Raw genomic sequence first — 24,226 nt, 5'->3', positions numbered from 1 at the left:
AAGTGGAAATAGTCCAAAATTGTTTCCTCATCCTGTTCCTCTAACAGAAATATTGCAAAATTAATGAATGTTAGAATGATGTTGGATTAAAAGTTATGTGGTTTTTAGCTATAATGCTATAAGGAGTATGAAAAAATGGACTATTAATAAGCAAAAATCTAATGTTACATTACTTTAAGATTAAAGATTAGGATAAGCAAAGAGGGGAAGGATTTGCTGAACTGACAAATTAAACTAGAATACAAAAAGGGAGGTTAGAGGAGGTCCGGAAATTAAGTAAATGAAAGAATGTAATGGAAAGATGGAACTGTTTTTTATTTGTATTTTTTCTTTTTCTTTTTTCATTTTGTAAAACTTTAATAAATATTTTATTTTTAAAAAAAGCAGCACCCTTCTTTACCCTGCTGCATAGTACTCCCTTGTCCACTTAGAATTCCAGCACTTTGGGAATTTAGTACAAAAAAACTTTTAGTTATATAAGTATTATCATCGTGTATTGGTGGGTTGAACATACTCTCCACAGTTTGAATAATTTCTCACTGCCCCCACCCCCTTAGCTAGTTACAATGAGTTTTGCTTATATGGAAATAGCCACCTTGACATCAGATTGGCACAGAACATTCAGCAATCAGCAATGGATTGAGAATAAGAATTAATATGTATTCAGTGCAGAACCATTTGATCAGAAGGATTTTAGAGAAAAGTTGCAGGATTTACTGTACTTGATGTTATGAAATTCAAAATCTTTCAACTTCAACTTACAGGTACACTTCTATCATTTCCATAGTACTGTAGAATATTATCTTGCAACGCTACTGCAAAAGCAGATACATCTACATCACTTCTCTTGTTAGATCTAGAGTTGTACTCAGTGGAATCTTACTGGCGCTAGAGAAAGTGGGAAAATATTTTTTTTCCTATTTCCTGTCCCCATATCCGGAGGTTCCTCCTTCCAGATAAAAGTCCTTCCAGAACAGCATAGGAAGGAGTCATGAAGACTGCGGGAAGAAGTGGAAATAGTCCAAAATTGTTTCTTCATCCTGTTCCTCTAACAGGAAGCTTCCACAGAATGTCAGTGCCTTTCATTTGTTGAATGGCCATTCTGGATTCATTCCATAAGAATCATCCCTTTTTATATATTAATTACAATGGGACAGAATAGCTCTTACAGAGCGGGCAATGAAATGTGGCATCTTGCCATAGATGGCATGTTGGTACACTCCAAAAAGTTTGTGACTCTTCAGCAGTGCTACTTCCTATCGGAAATGCAGTGTCTGCTGTCAAACCTCCCCAACCAGTTAATGGAGCATCTGTTGAGAGGAGAGATATCTCCAGGGAATGAGGTCCTGGATGAGATAACTTCCATCCCACCCTGCAGTTCTTAGGATTCACACTTATTCATACAGAAGATCATCCAATACCTAAATCAGTGACACACATTTCCCTTCTCTTCCCTGGCTCACCAGCCTATTTACGGCCAGGTACATGATTATAAAAGATTGATGCAAGTCTTCACATCATACCTGCAAGCTGATAAATAATAAACAAAACAAAGTGAGAAAACTCACAGTAAGGCAAATACATCCAAGAAGAGAGAGAGTCCTATTTGTTCATCTGTGCATCTAGCAAACATAATGACACCTTTGCAGATCTGACTGATACCAGTGGTGTTAATAGCTATAGGCCTCCGAGTCCTAGCTTGGTATATAGCCGACGGTAATAATTATCTCATCATGCCAAATACAAACTTGCAATATTAACTCATTCATCCTAGCATACATACATATACACATATACAAAATTTGGAGCAAGTCTAAGCAGCATTTGCAATAGATCTGAACTGACTTTCCTTGAAACGCTTGTTGTGCTCTTGCAATTCTGAGCACCATAAAAACCTCCCCACACCGACAAGCAGCTCAAATTGCTGGTTTGTGAGCCTACTTTTGAACCAGTTCATTGGTGCTTCTGAGAACAGCACTCTAGTGCAGATCAATCAGCATTTCCTATGCTGCAATGACACCTCCTTAATTGCAGCAATAATCTCAACATGGCACTGTGGTGTTCAGTCAGGTTTTCATTCCCTCCCCCCACTACAGCTGTAATGGGCCTGCATGTGCTAAGGAATTTATGGTAGCAATTGACATAAGAAAATGGGCCCTTATGCAGTTGATGGCACAGCTAAAATCTTCATGAACCACTGTGGAACTTTGTTTCCTTCCTTTTGTCCCACTCAAGAAGCACATTAAAGGGAATATAAGAAGTCTCCAACTTCTCAGCTAAGTTTCTTACTACACTGTCTCAACTACTGCATAGAAACAGAATTTGATTTGTTTTCTCTGCAGTGTGGTGCTCAAGCCTTAACTACAAAGAAGTAGATAGAAAGTAGGGTTACGGTTTGTGGGCTTAGCGTTAGAAATCCAGTAGGTACACTTGTGGCAAACCCCTGTACCTTTGTAAATGTGTTCAGATTTTGATGCAAGGGCATAAAGTATTTTTGCTTCACTGTATCTGTTTTGGGAGACAGGAAAATAGATGTGTGTGAAAAAATTGTCAGCAGTTTCCAATTATCTTGAGGCTGCAGTTGTAATTTTTAAAAAATCAGAAGTAAGAAAACTGGATTATATAGGATTGGGTTATAAGACCCAATCAGGTTCATTGTTAGCTTAGAATGTATTAATTCTGAAAAATCGGGGTCATAATAAAAATGGAGTTTGTATGTATTTGAATCTCTGTCCTAATTTTGTCGCATAGTAAAGTGTGTAGACTCAATGTAAGCTGAATACTGCAATCTTAGGCACAACTACTTGGGAGTAAATTTCCTTGAATTCTTAATAAAAAGAGGCAGACTCCATATCTGATATTCACAGGGTATGGGCTCCAACATTTTAATAGTGGGGAGGACTGAGACATAATTTACACCTCCATTAGAACAGATTACTAAGCATTTGCCTAGACATGAAGAAAAAAAGAAACCAATCTGATTTAATTAAGCAAGTATGTGAGCAAAGGATAAGCTAATTATAGATTAACAAATGAATCTAGTGCAGTGAGCTAATGATGTGCAGCAGCTAGATCAGAGATGCTCTTCATCAGGCAATGGCAATCCTTCCAGGCTGTTGGTCATCATCTAAGAGGCCTTGAGCTAGTCATTTCTGTATTTGTTAAGGAGAACTAAGCATTCCTCTATAGGTGGAAAAACTACTCAGCAGAAACCTTTGCTTGTGAGCTACTGACACTCATCACCAACTCACCACTAGTGATGAGACCAACTGTCCCTGCCAGAAAACTGAGTTAAGCTTCCTCAAAACTCAGTTTATTCCAAGTTGAAATCTTAGCGAAATCAGACCCCAACACATCAGACATTATGTTACTCCCAGGTGAACCTACAATCTCCCTATTCAACTGAGTGCCAAATCCCCAACCCTACACAAATCACCAAACATCTAGTTTCATAAGTGATGCAGGACACTGGATAGTTGACTTGTCCTCTGTCCTCCAGTTTGTTCTCCTTGTCTCCTTCTGTTCTTCATATGTATTTTTCTTCCACTTTTCCAAACCTCTTATACACCATCCTGTTTCTTTTATTTTTTTCATATCAAGCCTGTCCTCCTATTGGTCATGCTAAGATTATCTCTTAAGACATTAGGAATGTCTTCAATTCAAGCTAAATTGTCAGCAGTAAAGGATAGAGCCTTCTTATATTTTAGCTACCTTTTGTGTTAACCAGTTAATAAATTTGATGTTTCAGTCTTTCAGAACTGCACAGGATCACACTATTTGAAGAATTTTTGGTGTTGCATCGACACTTTGAAAGAAAATGAATACATTTGTATGCTAACCTTGTATACTAGTATTTTCAAGATAGGTTACTTTTAAGGAGCATGCTCAGGATTTATGGTTAGCAAGTGGTTCTGAGGATAAATATTTGTTTTTCAAGGTATGATTTGTCAGGACTTCTTAATACCTTTGTTCACGATACAGATGAAAGGTTCTTGTCATTAGACTGCTTCACCTGCGAAGCTGCATAAAATAAAAGTGTCAGAGTTTATATTCTCCCTCCCTCCCTCTCTTCATAGGTGCATCCTCCAAATGAAAATAGCCCATTTTAGATAATTTGTTAATTTGACAGAATTTATATGCTGCTTGATTGTAAACAGAACCTCTAAAAATGATTTACTTGAGAAGTCAATGTGTTGTCACAACAAAGGCATTGTGACCTATGCCCCAAAGCTACATTTCTTTCCTAACCTATTCCCTTCTTCATCTTAACACTTTTTCTAAATTGAAAGGCATGCAAAGATGTTTCTGTAAGAGCTATTGGGGGGTGCTTTTATTACTCTTTCATATATTTTCCAGTTATCTTGCTATTCCACTGTGTTTTATTTATTTGTTGCATTTACATACTACTTTTTCTTCCAAGAAACTCAATGGGGCGTACATGGTTCTTCTCTTCCCCATTTAAATCTCACAACAACCCTGTGAGGTAGGTTAGGGTGACTGGCCCAGGTCACCCAGTGAGCTTCATGGCTGAGTAGAAATTTGAACCTTGGTCTCTCAGATGGTAGTCCAACGTTCTAACCATTATGTCACACTGGATCTCATTATAAAGACTGAAAAAAGATGCAAGGGGAGCCTTTTGGTTGCACTTTGTAAAATGGGATGGCAAAACAACCAAAAGAAAATGCAAACTTGTGTTTAAAATATGACAAAATGTTTTGCCATTAATAAGAAAAGTTACACATTACACATAAAAAAAAAAAATCTTGAAGGTCCCAGGCCACAGAGAGGTTAGGCTGGCCTCAACTAGAGCCAGGGCTTTTTCGGCTGTGGCTCCGATCTGGTGGAATGCTCTGTCACAAGAGACTAGGGCCCTGCGGGACTTGACATCTTTCCGCAGGGCCTGCAATACAGAGCTGTTCCACCAGGCCTTTGGTCAGGGCACAGCCTGACTCCCTCCTTTGGCATCTTTGCCGAGCCCTGTCCCAGTGGTTGCCATCAGTTTGATTTGAGTTAATTTTATAATGAATGATTTTGGCATGTTGTACTATTTTATTGTTTTTAGCCGCCCTGAGCCCGGCTTCGGCTGGGGAGGGTGGGATATAAATAAAAAATATTATTATTATTATTATTATTATTATTATTATTATTATTTCTTGCTTGATGTGGACAGTGTTACCAATCTACAGCAAGCCAACCCACATCCCCCATAGATATTTTCCAAGTTCAAATGGATAAAATATATTCTGTATTTATTTATTTATTTATTTATTTAAAAACCGTTTTCAGGGAGACATGACAAATTTGAGGTGGGCAGCTGAGAGTTCCAAACATTTGAGTTATAATAGAGCAGAACACTATTAAACTGTTTACAATTCTATCTACAACAGGAACATCATAAATAGACAAACCAAACAATGATTATCCTACTCAATGAGCTACAATGAGTAATATTTATTTATGTGACTAGTCAATAAAGCAGAGTACCGCAGTTCACAGCAAGTAGTTCATTTCTGGTGAAAGGGGTATTATAAAAAGGCTCAGCTTGCATACGAATGACTAATACTCAGAATTTTTTTGTCATTCAGCATTTTCCCTGTATCTTTACTGTCTTCAGTAGACAAATATGATGCTGGATTATGTCTGGTTGCTGCACGCATAGTGATAAATGTGCAGCAAGGATCATCACATTATTATGGGCATGTGACTGGACAGAAGCTAAGCATAATAATTGGACCTCAGCTGTGACATCTTCAGAATCATCCACAATAGTACTAGCAGCTATGTGATGGGGACAACCACTGCCTAAAGTTAAGTGTGGCAAATTAACTACTGCATTAGAACATTCTAGCTACCTTGTTCCATGAATCATGACTGGACTATAACAGGGGGGAAGTAATAAATTATTATCATTAATATTTTGTGGACACAATTCTTATGCGCTTCATTGGTCTGTCATATGCCACTAAATAGAAATGCTCTGTATGAATTTGAAATGCCTCTGACTTGAGAAATGTTGCATTTAAAAAAGAAAAAAGAAGCTAAGGCGGACATAGGAAGCTAGCTTATACCATCAGACCATGAGTTCATCTAACTCAGAGTTTCCTAAACTTGGGTCTCCAGCTGTTGTTGGACTACAGCTCCCATCATCCCTAGCTAGCAGGACCAGTGGTCAGGAATGATGGGATTTGTAGTTTAATAACAGCTAGAGACCCAAGTTTGCGAAACTCTGATCTAACTCAATATTGCCTATATTCAATAGCAGCAGCTCTCCAGGGTTTCAGACAGGTGACATTCTGAGCCCTACCTGGAGATGCTGAACTTGGGGCAGATGCTCCTCTCCTAGTCCACAGCCTCATTCAACAAGGGAGAGGAATGTCTGCACCAGGGTGGGTGGGATGTGTGCTTGCCTTATGTACACAGACCAGTCACACACAAGCAGGATCAGAGTTCCACATCAGGGGGAAAGCTACATATTATCAATATGTAGATGTGCCCACAGGCAGGGCCAGCCCAATAGATCTTGATGTCTGAGATGTAACAGCAAATGGTGTCTCATTCCCTGCTCCAAGTCAAGATGTGTAATATTCAGGGCCAGCCAGACTATTCTGGCACCTGAAGCAATAAATAAATAAATTCCCCACAAAACCCTTATCCCCTTCCCTGGCAGGGAAGATTCAAAATAAATAAACAAATAACAATTTGCTGCATTTGCAGGCTTCTCATGCTTCCTAATGGTAGGGCTGGCTCTGGGATTACAGAAACAAATTCTTTTCATAAGAATGATAATTACACCCAGAAATATAAAGTGTCTCTCGTAAGATTAGATCCACAAGTCTCCTTTAATAACAAACAAGTTTGGCAAAAGTTTGCACATTACATATGAAACACCTCTTCCCTACTATATTGATGTCTCATTAGTTTAAGGACCTGGAGCCCTCCAGGAATTGTCACTCACATGACATTTATGAGCACTAGATTTTGCATTTGGATTTGTAATATGTTCAGCAGATGTGGAGGAATCTTATGTACAGGGAACTCCCTGGTGACTACAAAGCTGTGGATGCAACAAGAGTAGAGGAAACTGGCACAGAAGAGCACTAAACAACATTAAAATGCATCAGATGGAAGGAATTTATCTGACGGGTAGCTAGCTAAAATACAAGATTTGTATACAATGGTAAGTTCTGTCATTAATTTCACTGCAAAATCTTCTTTTGGAATGGATCTTTCCCCAAGAACAGTATGTGGTACTTTTTCCTTTTCTTTTTTATCTCACACACTTCCCCTGCCCCCCTCCATCACTTTTCATGACATCTTCTACTAAGGGGCCGGAAAACACACAGCATTTGTATTTATCTGGCTATATATACCAGCATGACAAGATTTATTTAGTTTAAAAAATTAGTTTAATATCAGAGATAATTATAGACCACAAAAACTATTAGAGCCCTATTACTAAACTGCCTCACTCAATCAAAGCAAAGGCGACACCAAAGCACAGGGGTTAGAAGACAATGCTGAATTATTAGAATGAGTAATAGTGACAAGTCTGAAAATATTTCATCACAACAAGAGTTGAGGAAACTCTCCTTGGCTCAAATCTGAAATTGACTGGCAGTTATGAGAAGCATTATGGAACACAAACAAACATTCATTCTAAATTGTCTATTCTACTGTGCAGATGTGTTGTTGTATTGCTACTTGAGAATCTAGGGGCTGGATTTGGAAGAAATTGCCTAAGCAACTCTCTGATGCTTCCGTGGGCATGGACGACTTGGAAATTTCAATTGGTCCAGAATGCAGCAACAAGATTACTGGCTGCGGTTCCATTTAGAGATCATATAACCCCTGTTTTAAAACAGGTGGATTGGTTACCAGTTCATTTATGGGTCCAATCCAAGGTGCTTATGTTAGTTTTTAATGCCATAAAGCAACTCAGCCCCTAAATACCTGAAAGACCACTTCCTTCCCTACAGACCATTTTGGGTGCTAAGATGGTCAGAGGGAATCCTCTTGGGGGTTCCACTGTCCTCAAAAGCTCTGGGGTGCTGGTGGCATTCTCTGTGGCAGCCCCTAAGTTGTGAAACCCCTCCCCAGACAGGTGTGTCTGGCATTTTCATTCTACAGCTTCTGGTGAATACTAAAGTCAGACTTCTATATCCCAGCTTTTGACGCTTGAGGTGCATATTTTTCATGATTGTGAGTTGTTTTAAATTGTTTTAATATTGTGCCACCCTGGCACTTTAGGGAGAAGGGCGGGGGATACTGATAATAATGCATGGTGACATCTTGCCACTGGTTTTCTGGCCCATATTTACAAATCTGGAGCATGTGCAAAAGGGTATAGTAGCAGCTGGAACATCAACAGGGACAGCAGCAGTTTTGTTTGACAACAGAGAAGAGGCACCTTTTCCAGCACTTGTATTTTCCAGCACCTACTCAGTCTGCCTCAGGTGCAAGTGAAGGAATATTCAGGTAAGTGACAGTATGAGTTTCCAATAGGGGTAGGGCTGCTTGTTTAGAATGGGAAAGGCTTGCAGATGGGGGTTCAGGCATGTCCAACACGTCCATCACGATCTACTGGCAGATCACTGAACACCTGCGGTAGATCACTGGTAGATCACTGGCTCCCACAAAGAAGCCCAACAACTTTGGCTCCCCTAAAAAAAACTCAACATTTTAGCCCTGCAGCCCATAAAAACAGGGCTTTCCTTCCTAAAAAAAAGCTCAACAACAACTTTGACCTGAACCCCAAAAAAGGGGGTAGATCACTGCCAGTTTTTAACTGAGTAGATCACATTCTGTTGGGAGTTGGCCACAGTTGACTACATGATTACTGCAGGTGAAGCAATATGTACAATATGGACTATATTGTAGAGCTGTGGTTAGTCACTACCTTGCAGCCAGCTACTGTCCCCTGAAATAATAGCAGCCACTGTCCTCCAAAAGACAATTTGTACGTTCAATGAACATGTACCAGAACAGCAGCTGAATGCTAAGCCTGAGAAATGCAGACTACAGAGGTGTCAAAACTAGGATATGAGCTCACAGTAGACTAGGGAGGAATATATCAGGGGCTATGGAGCTTGCTTCAATACAATTAGTTCATTGAGACCTGTTTAAATTTGTATTCTGTTCTTGTTGTTTTTTGAACTTCAGCAACATCAATAACCACAACAGCTTGTTGCCAATCATTAATTAACCTGCTACCCACTGTTGCTGTGTCCAACACTGAATGTTTTCTCACTCCAGCCTGAGAAACAACCACATATTTCTGGCCAAACACATTTCCTATCATTCATCTTCAGATAGAAAAAACTGTGAATGCAATTGCAAATTCTCTCTCACAGTATATATTCAAGACCATCAACAACAGATTGCACTGTAAGACTCAAGGACTCCCTGTAGTCAGCGCCACACAATTTCTCCTGCGGATCAGCACCCTGATTCTACTGCCAACCTGGCAGACTGAGCATTATGCTTTGAGAGCACTACCTAAGTCAGGTGTAAAATCCTCTAGAGTTTAAAAAGGAATCCTCCAATTTGTTATGGTATTTAATTATTCATCATGCCTACAGGTTCCCTATAATGATGCCTTCCAATCTGTCCAACATATATATATATATATGTGTGTGTGTGTGTGTATATATATATATATATATATATATATATATATATATATATACACATACATACACACACACACACACACATATACACACACACACACATACACACACACACACACACACACACACAGATAGATAGATAGATAGATAGATGATAGATAGATAGATAGATAGATAGATGATAGATATAGATAGATAGATAGATAGATAGATAGATGATAGATAGATAGATAGATAGATAGATAGATAGATAGATAGATAGATAGATAGATAGATATTTTACTGACTGCTTCCATAAGTCCCCTGATGTGATGTAAAATGTTTTTGTGTCTCTCCAAGTTGTCTGCCAGCCCTTCAATGTTGTACATTATATGTTACCAGTGAAGTTGGAGGGGGTTAAAAATGAGGTTCCAGTTCTCATTTCTTGATAAAAGTGGATGGTAGCACAAAATTGCTGCCATGGGCAGCAAAAAATAAAAAATTAAGGAGGAAGTGCTCCGTTTCCATTATTTCTCTCTCTCCTCTCCCTCTCTCTCCTCCCTTCTTCTCTTTCTCCTTCTCCCCCTCCTCCTCTCCCTGTAACCCTTTCTCACAAGCACATCTCTGTATAATATTAACTACTACTACTCTGTGGTGACAAAAGGTTTTGTGCCCTCCACAAATTGATCATTTTATGGTGCCTGAAGGCTTTTGTGGCCAATCCAAAACCCCAACACACATACAGTGGTACCTCTGGATGAGAACGGGATCCATTCCGGAGCCCCATTCGCATCCAGAAGTGAACGCAACCCATGTCCGTGCATCTGTGCGTGTGCAGGTCACGATTCGCCGCTTCCGCGCATGTGTGTGACGTCATTGTGACCGTCTGTGCATGCACAAGCGCTGCAGCGCGCAACCCAAAAATACTTATCCCCAAGCTACTTCAACCCAAGGTATGACTGTACATCCACTTTTGCACTTCTGCCATGCCTTCTTTGACATGCAGTCTCCAGACCATTGTCCCCTCCCTAAGGACCAATCCCATTTCACCAAACCCTAGAAAGCACTCACCTCCAAGCTCATTTTTCAGTCTGGGCTACTGGTACAGTGGTACCTCTGGTTGCGAACTTACGGTAATTCTTTCTGGATGTCCGTTCTTAACCTGAAACTGTTCTTAACCTGAGGTACCACTTTAGCTAATGGGACCGCCACACGATTTCTGTTCCCATCCTAAGGGAAAGTTCTTAACCGGAGGTACTACTTCCGGGTTGTCCTGGATCTTAGGCAAGTCTATTTTACTTTTTTAAATATGGCAACCATACACAAAAGCAATTCCATGAAAATCAGTAGAGAAATTTGAAGTAGCATATCATTAAAAAGTTCCGCAGAACAGAGGAAATATTTCTTAGAAATCCTGTACAATTAATGCCACATTAGACAAAAATCTAATTATTTTGTCTTAATACACTAATTAAAATTACTTGCTAAAGTCTGGATTACCTCCATGCTTCAGTAGTCACAATGTGCAGGATCACTTTTCAGAATTGAGCATGGTATAATACAAGTATAGACCCTCTAAAACATTTCTTGGTTTATGTATTTTCCTCTTCTTTTATTACATTTAACTTTTTATTACATTGGACTGGGCCCTATATATCATCAACTTTTGGCTGAGGGGGGTGGAAAAGGGGCAGTCCAAAAATGGCTCAGTGTAGGACAGAAATTTCACATGCAAGTTCAATCCCAATTATATTCAGTTAAAAGAATCAAGTATCCAAAGCAACAAATGAAAAAGATCAGGTAGGAGTGAAAGATCTCTACCGGGCCAGTGAACACATATATTTATGGAAAAGCTATTTTGGGAGAATTAGTAATACTAATTTTGGGAACATTTACTGGGTAAGGCTGTGCATCAGAGAAAGAAGTGGCTACAAATACCTTGCTTATTTTGGAGAATTTCAGCCATGGCCAATGATAACTAATATTAGTGTGCTAGCTACAGAAAACTATCAATAAGCAGACTGTTTAAGAGTTAAAGAAAAAATGTTCATAATTTTATGTGCCATGGCAGAAACAGACAGACAGACAGACAGACAGACAGACAGGTCACACACACTGCCTAGACCATATACTTAGCTGATATTAGAAGAAGAAGGTTAAGGAAGAGAATCGCATGTAGGGAGATACAAGGATCCAGCTTAGCTATGAAGAGCAGGAAGCGAGAAAGTACGAATGCAAAGTGAACTTTCACTAATGTGGCAGTCTGCATGTGGGAATGAGACACAATTTCTTCTGGGTAGATGGGGGAGACCAGGATCCTAACTTCTTCTCTTGAAGAAGACAGTCATCCAACATCTTCCCAAACTTACAGTGCTTTACTCCCTTCTTAAAGTTCTCCTTTATACATTTTAATTGGGGTTCCATTTAATCTTCTTATCCTGGTTCAAACCAAGATATGTATACCCAGTTACACAAACAAACTTATCAGTGAACCTCAACCTGGATTTTAGCAAAGGTCTAGGCTTAACACAAGTGTCATTACATAACAAAACATACACTAAGGAATTTTCCTGGGTCCATCAGAGTCAGATATGTTAAGTCCCTTGTCAAAAAACTTAGAACAAAGTCAAAAGGGTGTCCCTGCTCAACAAATCTATGCTCTCAGTAGTGTAGCATGGGCAGGGCCCTGAGCACAAAATTCTTAGAAGCACAAATTTTCAAAAGAAAAATAGAGAAAGCAGTAAGAATAAATAAAAAATAGTGCACCCTCCTCCTTACACAGAAAATCTCCCAACGTTTGTGTAGGCAGACCGAGGAGCAGATTTGGGTGACAGCCAGTTGCTAAGGCACACTCTGCATGGGCTTTAGAAAGATACCTGCTCCCGACCAATCCCGCAATCCCCTCTCTCCCATGCTCAGTGCTCATGAGGTGCCGCGGCTACCACTCAGATAGGTTGCTGAGCTATTGCTCCTTCGTTCCAGCCTATTGGCAGGCAGTGCTGATTATATTTGCCTTGCCTTGGGCACTGGCATCCCATGCTACACCACTGGGTGCTCTTGTGCTTCTTGAAAGGGCTTGGCCTCTTTAGAAAATGTAAAAAGAATACTTTGTTTACTTGATGCAGAATATTTATTTATTAAGACTATTTATATCCCACCCTCTATCCTAGGATCTTTGGCTTGTACAGAATAAAAAGCAGTAAAACAAGTTTATTTGTTTTATTAAATTTGTTAGTCGCTTATCTTGCGACTAACAACCAGATATTCCACCACTGCCCTAAGAACAATACAGTGGTGCCTCAGGTTAAGTACTTAATTCGTTCCAGAGGTCCGTTCTTAACCTGAGGTACCACTTTAGCTAATGGGGCCTCCCGCTGCTGCCATGCCACCCCCGCACGATTTCTGTTCTCATCCTGAAGTAAAGTTCTTAATCCGAGGTACTATTTCTGGGTTAGCGGAGTCTGTAACCTGAAGCGTATGTAACCTGAAGCGTATGTAACCTGAGTTACCACTGTATATCAAATAACACCAGTATTATCACCCAAAGGACAGAACAGCTAAATTTCCACATGGTGGCTGAATACCAATTGTGTGAGTGCCAACTGAATTTCCAGGGGGAGGGCATTCTAGAGTCACAGTGACACCATGAAAATGGCCCAACCGTGTGTTTCCACCAAACATACAGTTTCCAGTGATGGGAAATTAAGGAGAGCCTCCAAGGAAGGGCCTCACAGGCAGGAACATAGAGAAAAATGGTGCTCCAACAAGCATTTAGATCCTAAGCCATTTAAGGTTTTCTAAATCATTTGTAGAACCTTGAATTCAGAACATAAATGAATTGTTATCCAGTTAAAAGGAGCCAATTAAAAGTAACAATGCGGTTTTCCTGCATACCTTTGCTGTCTATCCTGTATGTAGGAATTATATCCATTCCTGACATGTCCTTTCCACCATTTCTCTATCCACTGCACTCACTTGGCTAAACAGCCACTTTCCTAGTAGGAATAGTGCTTATACGTTTTGCATGTTAAAATTGCCTATGTGAGGTAATTTTGTAACAGCTAATTAAAGTTATTTACTCTAGTAACAGTCTCCCATTTGGGCTGTAAACTCTGTAAAACTTTCCCCCAACAGATATTAATTGGCTTTCTGGATGATGTTGAGTAAAGCACATATTTTTTACCCTGCTTACAGCACTTCAAATGTTGAGGTCAGCACTAACTGCATGTGAAACTACCATATGCAATTTTCATGTCATAGCAGAAATAAAGGGAATGCCAACTTGATCCTAGTAATAGATGGTATTACTTTCATGAAAGATTATAGTTCTTCTGTAAAGCAGTTCATTAAATCATAATGTCACAAGAGGTAGGTTAAGGGGTATCTAAAATACAGTATTTCTAGTAAAACTCAGTACTTCTAGCAACCATTGGTTTTGTCCCAAACAGGGTATGTAGTATTAATAATTCACTTGAATTTATGATACACAAAAGTCCTTCAATATTTTAAAATTGAGATGAAATGAGGTCAGTAAAGACATAATTTCTTTCTCCATTAAGATAATGGCTATTCAGCAGCTATAGGCAAGTAAGTATTGTGTGCTGACAAAAGTAACCAGAAAATATAGTTATGAGTTAGTGGGTGCATGACACACTAAATTCCAGATCAAGCTAGTCACTAGCTAGTGTCTTGCACCCACCAACTTCTTTAATCCTAGGGAATTAACAAGTGTTAAGTGCTAATTTCCATTTGAGGTGATAGCCTGGGGGTGTGCAATTAAGACAACACAAAGGATCAAGGGCAAATCCCATTTGCAAATAAGCTACCTCCTTCCATCAGAGTTAGTTTAAAAGACAATGCCAGTGTTTGGGGGGAGAGTTTAAGATTGCAGTTAGGAGTTATGCAATAGGGATACTAAGCAGTGGGCAGGAGAGTCTGAGAGCAACCTTTGAGAACAATGGTTGGAGTCTGCTTAAGTCCAAGGCTGCTGTGGCTATGGGAGAAGGCAGAACTTCATGGGGTGCCAGTGCTGTGAACTCCTCTATCATAGGCTGAGGTTGTATATATGCGTAATAAACCATATATCACAAAGTCAGCAAAGTCTGCCCTGCGCCTCATTTTCCAAAAGGAAGCACAGACCCTGGCTAAAGCACACCTGGGGCTCCCTGGAATCTTGCACCGCTCAGAAATTGGGGGTGGCATGGAACAATATTGTGTGTGGCATAAAGTAACCAGTGCCCTTTAAAATTGTTCTCTCTCTTTTTAACGCAATCTCATGTTAAAATAAGCGTATCACTTCACCTCTGAAGTGTGATGTTTAAATGACAAGAAGCCACAATACAGCAAAATATCTATAGAAGTTTTATTTTTAAAAAATGTAATTTGAGGAATAGGGAATTTTATAGATCTATTTTTGCTCAAAATACTTCGATTCGCAGTAGAGATATTTCCATTCTAGTACTCATCTAACAGTACAACAAATTCTAAGAGCACAGTCTTTAAGAACCCTTTATACAAGTTTTTCTTTCCCCCTGCATTTATACTACTGCTGTCACCAGCGCTGCTATCCCATTTTTGCTATGTGCAAAGCAGCAGTGGAAAGCCTTTGGAATCACTAAGGGGAAAGAGGCCATGCCCCATTTAAAGATGGTTACAATGAGTGACTTGGCATGTGTATTTAACATACCATAACTGCTGTTTCTGAGCTCTGCTTTCCACTATACATGATTTCATATGTGTGAGATATAACATGTCTTGCCATATGAGATTAAAAAAAATAGGAAGGGAGGGTGCCAGAACAGGAATTAAGAAAAGCAGAACTCTTAAAAGGTGCACCTCAAGCTCAGAGTTTCCAGCTTCACGGCTCTTTTTCAGGAGTAACAGAACCAGTTATTTGCTTTGGAAGCTACTATATAGATTTGTTTTAGCTGGTTCAATCTGGTTCAATGGGCCTTGAAAAGGAGTCACCTGCGAAACCAAAATGCATTGTGACTTAATAAATTGTTTCAAGACAAGCTTTTGAGATTTATTCTTCTCTTTGTTTAAGTATCACCATAGTAACACAATTCATCGCATCATATAAGCAAAAGAGCAGCCCCTGGCAGTATTTTACTAACAGAGTATCAAGATGCCTGCTGCTTATGGCAACACTTAGGACACATCCACCCTTCTGCTTAACTTCTGTTTTGATCGTATTGTGCAACAATTAATTCCCCTGGGCCCCAAAGTATTTTGGAATGTGCCTTGAGAAAATCTGATCTTACCCACTACGTTAAGCAAAATCTCGCTTTGGATTTTTCATGCATCTGATAAGATCTGATTCAGCTGGTAAGATCGAATTTTCGCAAGGTGTAGCTATAGAACAAGAAAAGCTCACAGACCAAGTGGAATTGATTGGTACAAAATATTGGTCAAGCAAAAGTATAGCTGAGCCCTACTTAAGGAACATGGGGAAAACACCAAAGAGAAAAAGAAGGTGGTGCTATGCTAAGATATTTTAAATCCATGTTCTCCCCCCACACCCAACCCCCCCAAACTTCTCACATTGAAGTAATGCAAGGAATTGGGGACAGCATAATTTAAAAAGTCAAAAAGTAATTTCATCTGATAGATTTAACATTGTGTTATATAACTACTGAAATGAGATAGAATAGAATAGCTACATTACAGTAATAAACTGCTCTTTTGCAATGTTTGTTTTTGATTCCTCTTCCCATTTTGCCAGCATGATTTCTAGGGTGGGAGAAAGATGAGATGGAGAGGGATTTGCCATCATTCAATAAAATTATAGGGTTAATCAGATTGAAATGACTAAATATAGAATCCTTATAATCATCAAAGAAACCTTGGAGCTGAATTGACACACATGCTCAGCCTGGCTCAAAATTATTCAATACAGAGTGGATCAAAAGGGCTACTTTAGCAAAGGTTTCACAATCACCTCCTTTAAGATAATTGGGACTATACCCGCCCTTAAAGAATTTACTACCCCTGTTACTTAATATCAGTCAATCAACCTGTGGCTGGTTTAGGCAACCAGAAGGATGAAGAATTGAGTACCCAAGTAGTCAATTTCCCACTTAGGCTGCAGTTTTATACAACCTTACTACTGAACTCAATGGGGCTTACTTCTGAACTCATATGCATAGGGTTGTGCTGTCAAGGAGCTTTGAAAATCTATGATTCATCATCTTTTGGGAGGACACAGACTGGAGGAATATAGCCTAAAATTAGATAGTTGAAAGAGGCGCTTATGTAGGTTGACAGAATCAGGTTGATCCACCTTTATACTTCATGCCACAATTTTAAGACAAAACCAAAATTAGATGATTGGATTGACTTGCGGTGTGTTGTGATTTTAGCATCACTTGTTGCCAGAAAAATCTACAATTGAGAAATTTGCCTTCATACCAGTGGAATAGAAATGCCTCCCCACCCTCCTTAATTCATCTTGTTACAAATATTCTTTCTAGCAGGATGTTTTTAAATGACATTCTATCTATATTTAATTAGTCAACATGAAGCATGTTTTAATAAAACCTTCACAATGTGTCTGTATTGATGCAGTGCAGCTTTTAATTTAGTTGCACGGTTATAGTATTAATAGGTTACAGCTGTAATCCTAAACACACTTGCTAGGCAGCAAACCCCATTGGATATAGTGGAACATCCTTCCTAGACTACAGAGGAATGCAGCCTGTTTATGGAACAAATATCTACCAGAATTAGGGAAACTCGCTTAAAAGAGCTGTACAACAGAAAACTCTGATTGGTGTAACAGAGTTAGAATAAGATAATTTTTGGAGCCAGCATATGTATGTTTAGGTACCCTCCTTCTGCCTCAAGATAGTATAATGCTTTTCAATAATTAATGCAATTGGCTGACTTATCGATAAAGAAATTGGACGGTGGCATACAGAGGGAGGCAGGGTTGGTGCCACTAGCAGCTGTTTCCACTCACTCTCTAATCAAGCCTGAAGAGCAGAAGGTAGCAGCATTTCAAACAGAAACATGTGAAGGGGCAAAGCCAAGCAGGAATCAGCCTGAACCAAGAGGTTCAAAAGGACTACACTTTCTTTACTGGGAGAATTGACAACTACCGATGAGTTAGTGGCTGCTGTCCTAGGGAATTATGTAGCAATGCCAGCCAAAGGAGAGCAACTATCCCATGCCATTTCCTTACCACTGCATGGTGTATACTAGAACTTACACCTGTCCCTTACACTGTTATGCCAGGAGATTGTATTTAAAAGCAATTTGGCCAGTTATAATTAAGCCTTTCCCAGGGAAGGAACCGGCACAGCCTTTTTTCTTGATCTGTGATATTTATACCTACACTTTAAATAAGAACACGGGAAGCTGCCTTCTACCAAGTCAAAAAAAATGGACCATCCAATATTTGTGCCAGTGTTGTCTGTGCCAGGGATAACCAATGTGGTTACCTCCTGACGGACCACAACTACCATTTGTCCCAGTCAGCATGGTCAATGTTCAGGAATGATGGGAGCTGTAGTCCAACAACATCTGCAGGGTACCACATTGCCCAGTTTGGGTCTAAATTTACAAGCAATGGTTCTTGAATGTTTTAGGAAGATGACATTCCCAAGGCATGCTGGGGTTGGTGCTGGCATCTTGTCCAGACAAAGCAGATGCTCTACAGCTGTTCCCTAGCAGCTAGGAAATGCAGGCTTCTTTATTCTTCTACCTGCAGCAGCACAAAGCTCCTTCTCCTCTTCACCCCCCACCTCCTGCTGCAGGAAGTGTCAGAAAGAAGTGTGCATTTTACAGGCTTTCTTTGAGTGTGTGCACTTGTTCCGTGAACAGAAGGAAACCCGTCCTCATCACCTAAGGAGTAGGGGTCAACACCTGCTGCACACACAGGATTTAACCCTGTCCTCTCACCCTTCAAATGAAGTCACTAGTGTGTACAAAGCTTTGTACTGGGAAATTCCTTTAAGGTGGCATTAGAGGAGAGCAGAGGGGAACATCTGCAGAGTAATTCCCTGACTCCATCTAGCTCTTTCAATGTGAGAGCAGCCATAAAGGGTCAAGGCACAAGTGCCAGTACTTAAGATCTGATCTAGTTTATTAATAAGCTTTTGCTGCTGCTACTGTTGAAAAGAAATCCAATAAGTTTTTCTATGTATAATAAAAAAAAATCACAATTCCCATTGATATTTTTCATTATCTTCAGAAAGGTGGAAGTGGTACAAAACCCTTCACATATTTATGCTGCTACCTGGAGTGGTGGGAAATGGCTTGAACTCAGTGGATAAAAAGCATGTCCAGAGGGGAAGAGAAGCCCAGAAAAGTCATTGTGAAGGTAATGATGGCATGAAGAGGAAGATCAGAACTGTGTGCTCAGTTTTGGTTTTCAAATAGTCAAAAAGCTGGTTCCACCAGGTAGGTGATGAGAGCGGCAGACAAGAGAAGAGTGGTCAAAGAAATGCATCAGTTTGTCAGTAGCTATTTGTGTATAATTCTAACCAACTTGTCCTAGGAATGCAGTATTCTCCTCTTTTCTACATGATCTTTCTAAAAACTAAGCAATTCACTTTGGAAACCTGTCCAACAATGTAGACCAAATGAATTCCTGGGATAGTTCCATGTCAAAGAAACTATACAGAAATGGATTTGACTGCATTTGTGTGACAAATGTAGTGGACCATGGATCAAACAAATAGGGGGGTAGCAAAGGTGTTTCCCTCTAATTTTACAATTCACAAAGGAAACCTCTATTAAGACATCATGGCTTGCCTTGACAAATGCCAGTTGTTCTCTATTGCAAGTTATAAAAGCATGGGGTTTATATGTGTAATGTATGAGTGGACCATATATACATTGAGAACAGATTGTGGATAGACTTTTAAAAAACACATAGGCAAGTACGAAGATTATAACTCATTTGGAAGTTTTACTGAGGTAATTGTTTTGTTGTTGAATTGGTAGCTCCGCATTTTCTGAACAGTGTCACCAGATTCTGAATGCCTGGCTTGAATAACATCTGAAGTGTTTCAAGTAAAGCAAGAAAGAATGAGGTAACATCAACAATTTTTTTGAGAAAGGCATGAATAGCAGTTTTCTGACTAGTATAGCAGATCTAATTAAACTAGAATAATACATGGCAATGTAATCTTACACATGTTTATTCAGGCCATTGTGTTTATGGTGCTTATTCCAAAGTAAGTGTGCGCAGAATTGCTGCCTATGCCTTAAATCCTATATACCCTTGCCTGGGGGAAAATCCCATTGGAAAAAAATAGGATTTACATTTGAGTAGACATGTGCAAACTTTCACTGTGTGAATGTCAACAAGCTGTCACCTAAGATATAAGCATTTTACTTTCTGCTAATACTGCCACCAGATATATGAATATTGCTTGCCCAAAATATTGTAGAACCTATACACAGGGACATATTGGGTAACAATTAAAAGACAAGTATGAAAAACAGTGAAATAATAACACAAGCTGTTTATTACATGAAACTAATTTCATTGTTCAGATCAAAAATATAAAGTACATGATGCATTTTTTGAAATTTATGAGGAAACGGTAGCTATTAACATGCAAAGAAATATGAATTAAGTACCTCCTGTTTAAATTAAAGTCCATTTTTCATGGCTAGTGCTACAGTATTTATTCCATAGATATTCAATTGTTTCATTTATATTTCTGTAGTTTTTGCTTTGGCATTGAAATTGTTAAACTTGTCTCATCTCTTCTCATTACCAGAATATTTCATAGGTAAATCTACTCAAGAAAGCTATTGTGCTTTCTGATCAAAGTGGAAATTGATGCTAGGGTATAATAAGCAATTTAATTTTTAATGAGCTTATTTAGGCCCAAGGTTATAAGAAAGGTTACAAGGTGCAAAAATAACCTAAACAAAAATAACAACAAAATCCTGCTCCAGAACACTAATGACAGTGTCCAAAATTTGATCAGGATGGAATAAAATTTAGCAGAAATCATTTAATAATGCACTACTGTATTTTCTTTTTTCAGAACTGTGACTAAGAATGAGCAATGTATAGCATATTAAACAATACTGGAACACATAAAATGTGAGAGGCTATTTTTCTTCAAAGAAGTCAGCTAACCAATTTGTTGAATTTAACTTTTCAAAGTGCATGTTCAAAAGCTTGTATTGTGGTTTGTTAACCCTGTATTACCTCTCAAATCTTTACAGAGAAGCAGATTCTTTGACAGCGGAGTCTATCTTCAGGAAATTTTATTTTTAAAGCAAAAAATTGAATTTGGTATGTGGCCTTTAACAGAAAGGGCTATTTATGCTGCAGCTAAGAGGGCTTCATTCTGCAGCATTCCCACCAGCTACACATAAAGAGTAGCAGGATGTGAAGCAGAGCCTAAGAGGAAGGTAGGATCATGTAGCAGCAGCTAGTTCCCATGTTCCCAAATCATGTTTGGCTTTAGAGGAGATAACCAGCACTCTGAACTGAAATCACATGAAGATCAAATAAAGAACAGTAGCCCAACCTGTCTATGATCAAGGTATGTTCAACAGTACCTGCATTTTCTCCTCTAGAAAAACAATCCAACAGCAAACCATGGACTACGGCTGGTATGTTGAAACTAACCATACTTTAGTATTATACTGTAATCCCCAGTTCAGGTGCCATGGGGTTTACTAACCGCAAAGGGCAAAGCTTCCAAAATCGTCTTCTCAGCTGTGCTGGAGGAAGACAAAAGAGTACTGTATGTGCAAACTATGGTCATTCACTGTCAGCACTGCGTATACAATAGCATACTGAGGTGAGTCAGTAGTCAGGACCCTTCAGATCAAACAACAAGCTAGAAGGCAAGGAGTGGGACTCATGTAATAGGACTGGGGTCCATAGTGTTAGCAATTTGGGGTGAGCGGCTCTATTCCATGCCTTGGTAGTGAGCCTATGCTGTTCCTCAGGACCAGTATGGCCACCATGCTGTTTATCTATATAAAGTTGTTTGGGTAGGACATTCTGGGCTTGGGGTTCTGTCACCAATACATAGAAGACACTCAATTCTATCTCTCTTTTCTGTCTCATTCACAGAAAGCTGTGAACCCAAGCCTTCTCAGAGACCTAGGGAGGCCTGGACCACTGGCTTCTGAGACTCATAGCCATAATAAATGCAGCCATGAAAAATGATGACATGTAAACACAAAGTGAAGCTCCAAATAAAGAAGAGTGAAACATAAATTGAATTTCAGGTTGTAAATTATTGTTTTGGTTTTCATGATTTTGCTGTTGTATTCATTTAATTTCTGCAGTTGCTTTAGTTAGCTTATAATTTATATTTTCAGGTGTTAAGTTATTGTTTTGCCTTTGTTATCTGCCTTGATCTACCTTTCATGTTCTTAAATATTAAATGAAGGACATATCAAGAAGTGTGATAAAGGAACAAACCAGGAGTTGGGACCAAATAATAGTGAAGATACCAATGCCTAGGAAGACTTTGTTGCTCAAGCAAATTTCATTTGGAGAAACAACTCTTTAATACTCATTCCTGCCTAGAAGGATCCAATGGTCAGTGTGGGTGGACAGCACTCTTCACTGACAAGCTGCAGTTCAGTGAGTCACCACAAAGGGCAGTCACACAGATCTAATAGCTTTTCATACACATGCAGTGCTTAACCATGGTGTTCCTCATATCTGCACAACAGCTGACATGTTTTTGGAGAAGGTCAACATTTTTGGCCTTATGTTGGATGCTTTTCTCAAAGTGGACCCACATTTTAGGAGCAGCTTCTTGGACATTGAAGGCAACTATATTCCAAAGGGAAGCTTCAGATAATGCTCCATATGTATGGAATTAAGTATATGGTCCACTGGATCACAGACAATATCAGCAATGAATGAACTAGTGAGATATATATCAAACTATTAGGCTTTAATATTTTATCAGGAAATAGCATTGATAGCTTGTCAGGAGGTTAAAAAAAATCTGGAAATCCAATCTTATGTCACAACTCTTCTTTTCAATATGTTGTGTTTTTCTTATTGTGTGGAAGCAGGGAATTTGCTTAGCAGGTTAGGTTTTCATGCCTCTTTCTTCACTTTTGAAGTATCTATTCTCTCTTATCACAATGGTTGCTGTAGAAACAAATTTGGATGTCTCAGATGAAGCATTATGACTTCAGGTAAAATAGGTAGAGAGCAGCACAAGTTAAGACAATATTGTTGGAGAGAATTTAAGCTGCTAAGAGAAAATAAATAAAATATCTGACAGGGGATCTGAAGGAGATAAGATGTGATACTCTGCCATATGTATTTCGGTTACCAAATAGCCACACAAAAACAACACTGAAATAAATTCAGGGTTATAGCAAGTTATTTCAGACTTCTCCAGTGAAATACAGTGCAATACAGATTAGAACATTCCTCTGAATTCCTTCAAAGCCTCTGGCTATTGTGCAATAGATGGCAATTGTTAGGATTTTATAAATGAATTCTAGAGTCCTCTAGAAGTTATTATATATATTTTCTATGTTCTTTAAAAGTTCTAAATTTATGAACCTCCATAGCAGCAAGCCATTATTTGTCTGTAAACCTAAGCTTTCTTTCTTCAGATGCCCATGGCTACAGTCCTACAAGATGGAACCACATACACACCTACATTCATAGAAATGGGGAAGGTCCAGCTCTTCAACTAAAATGTTGGACAAGCAATGTCAAACTATGGACAGGGTCCCTATATAGGTACAACCAGCTGCTGAATCCATCAAGGTCTTCCCTGCTCCGTTCAGTCCTATGACTCACATCAGCCACACATGGAGATGACTGACCAGCAAGCTCAAATAGCTTTGTTCTACCAGCTCCTGGGGGAGGAAGTACTGTTGATTAATGTTCCGGCCCTTGTATTGGCCTTAGCTCTTAGGTACCAAAAAATGGCTTACTGTGAAGACTAAAGTTTGAACTGAAATACTCTGGGCTTCAGCAAATATCACTGCCCTTTCATTCCTTCTGCATTTCTTATGCAATGGTGCTCTCCCAGTTTTAAAGAGGGAGGATGCTGATAAAAAATGCATTACCTGCACTATTTTCAGTGTGGGATATTTGCTGTTAAAGCCCAATACAGAATTAATTTCAGGATTGGATGATATGGCACCGGGACATAATGTCTGTTGGAAAATATATTTAATTATTCAAATACTTTACGGTTGTAATTTTGTAGGATCCTTCGAAGACTTTTATAAATACGCTTTTACATATTCTTGCATAGTTAAAAAAAACCCCTGAAGAAGACCATAAATAAATAAGCCAACATAATAACAAAATTCCCTGCTAAATGACAGCCAGGAATAAGTTTAAGATTGGGGTGTCAATCATGTGAAATGGAAATAAGGTTTTCTATATTAAGAGCTGGATAAAAACACAGAAACGAAAGCAATAATTAAATGGATCAATTTTTGTTACAATATAAATTTCTAAGAGCTGGCAGTCTACAGGTCAGTTTTAGCATGGCTGTAATTATATGTGTAGCAATACTGCCAGGCAGTAGCAGAATTAACTGTGTAGTGAAAGAGAGGATGCAGAGAAGCCTGTAGTGAGGTATTTTGCCTTTTCAAGAAGGAAAGGCATTTCTTTCTCCTCACTGGGATTGAAACCTCTGTGGTTC

Source organism: Podarcis raffonei, chromosome 9 (assembly GCF_027172205.1).
Source record: "Podarcis raffonei isolate rPodRaf1 chromosome 9, rPodRaf1.pri, whole genome shotgun sequence".
Lineage (NCBI taxonomy): Eukaryota > Metazoa > Chordata > Lepidosauria > Squamata > Lacertidae > Podarcis > Podarcis raffonei.
This window is presented reverse-complemented; position numbering follows the sequence as displayed.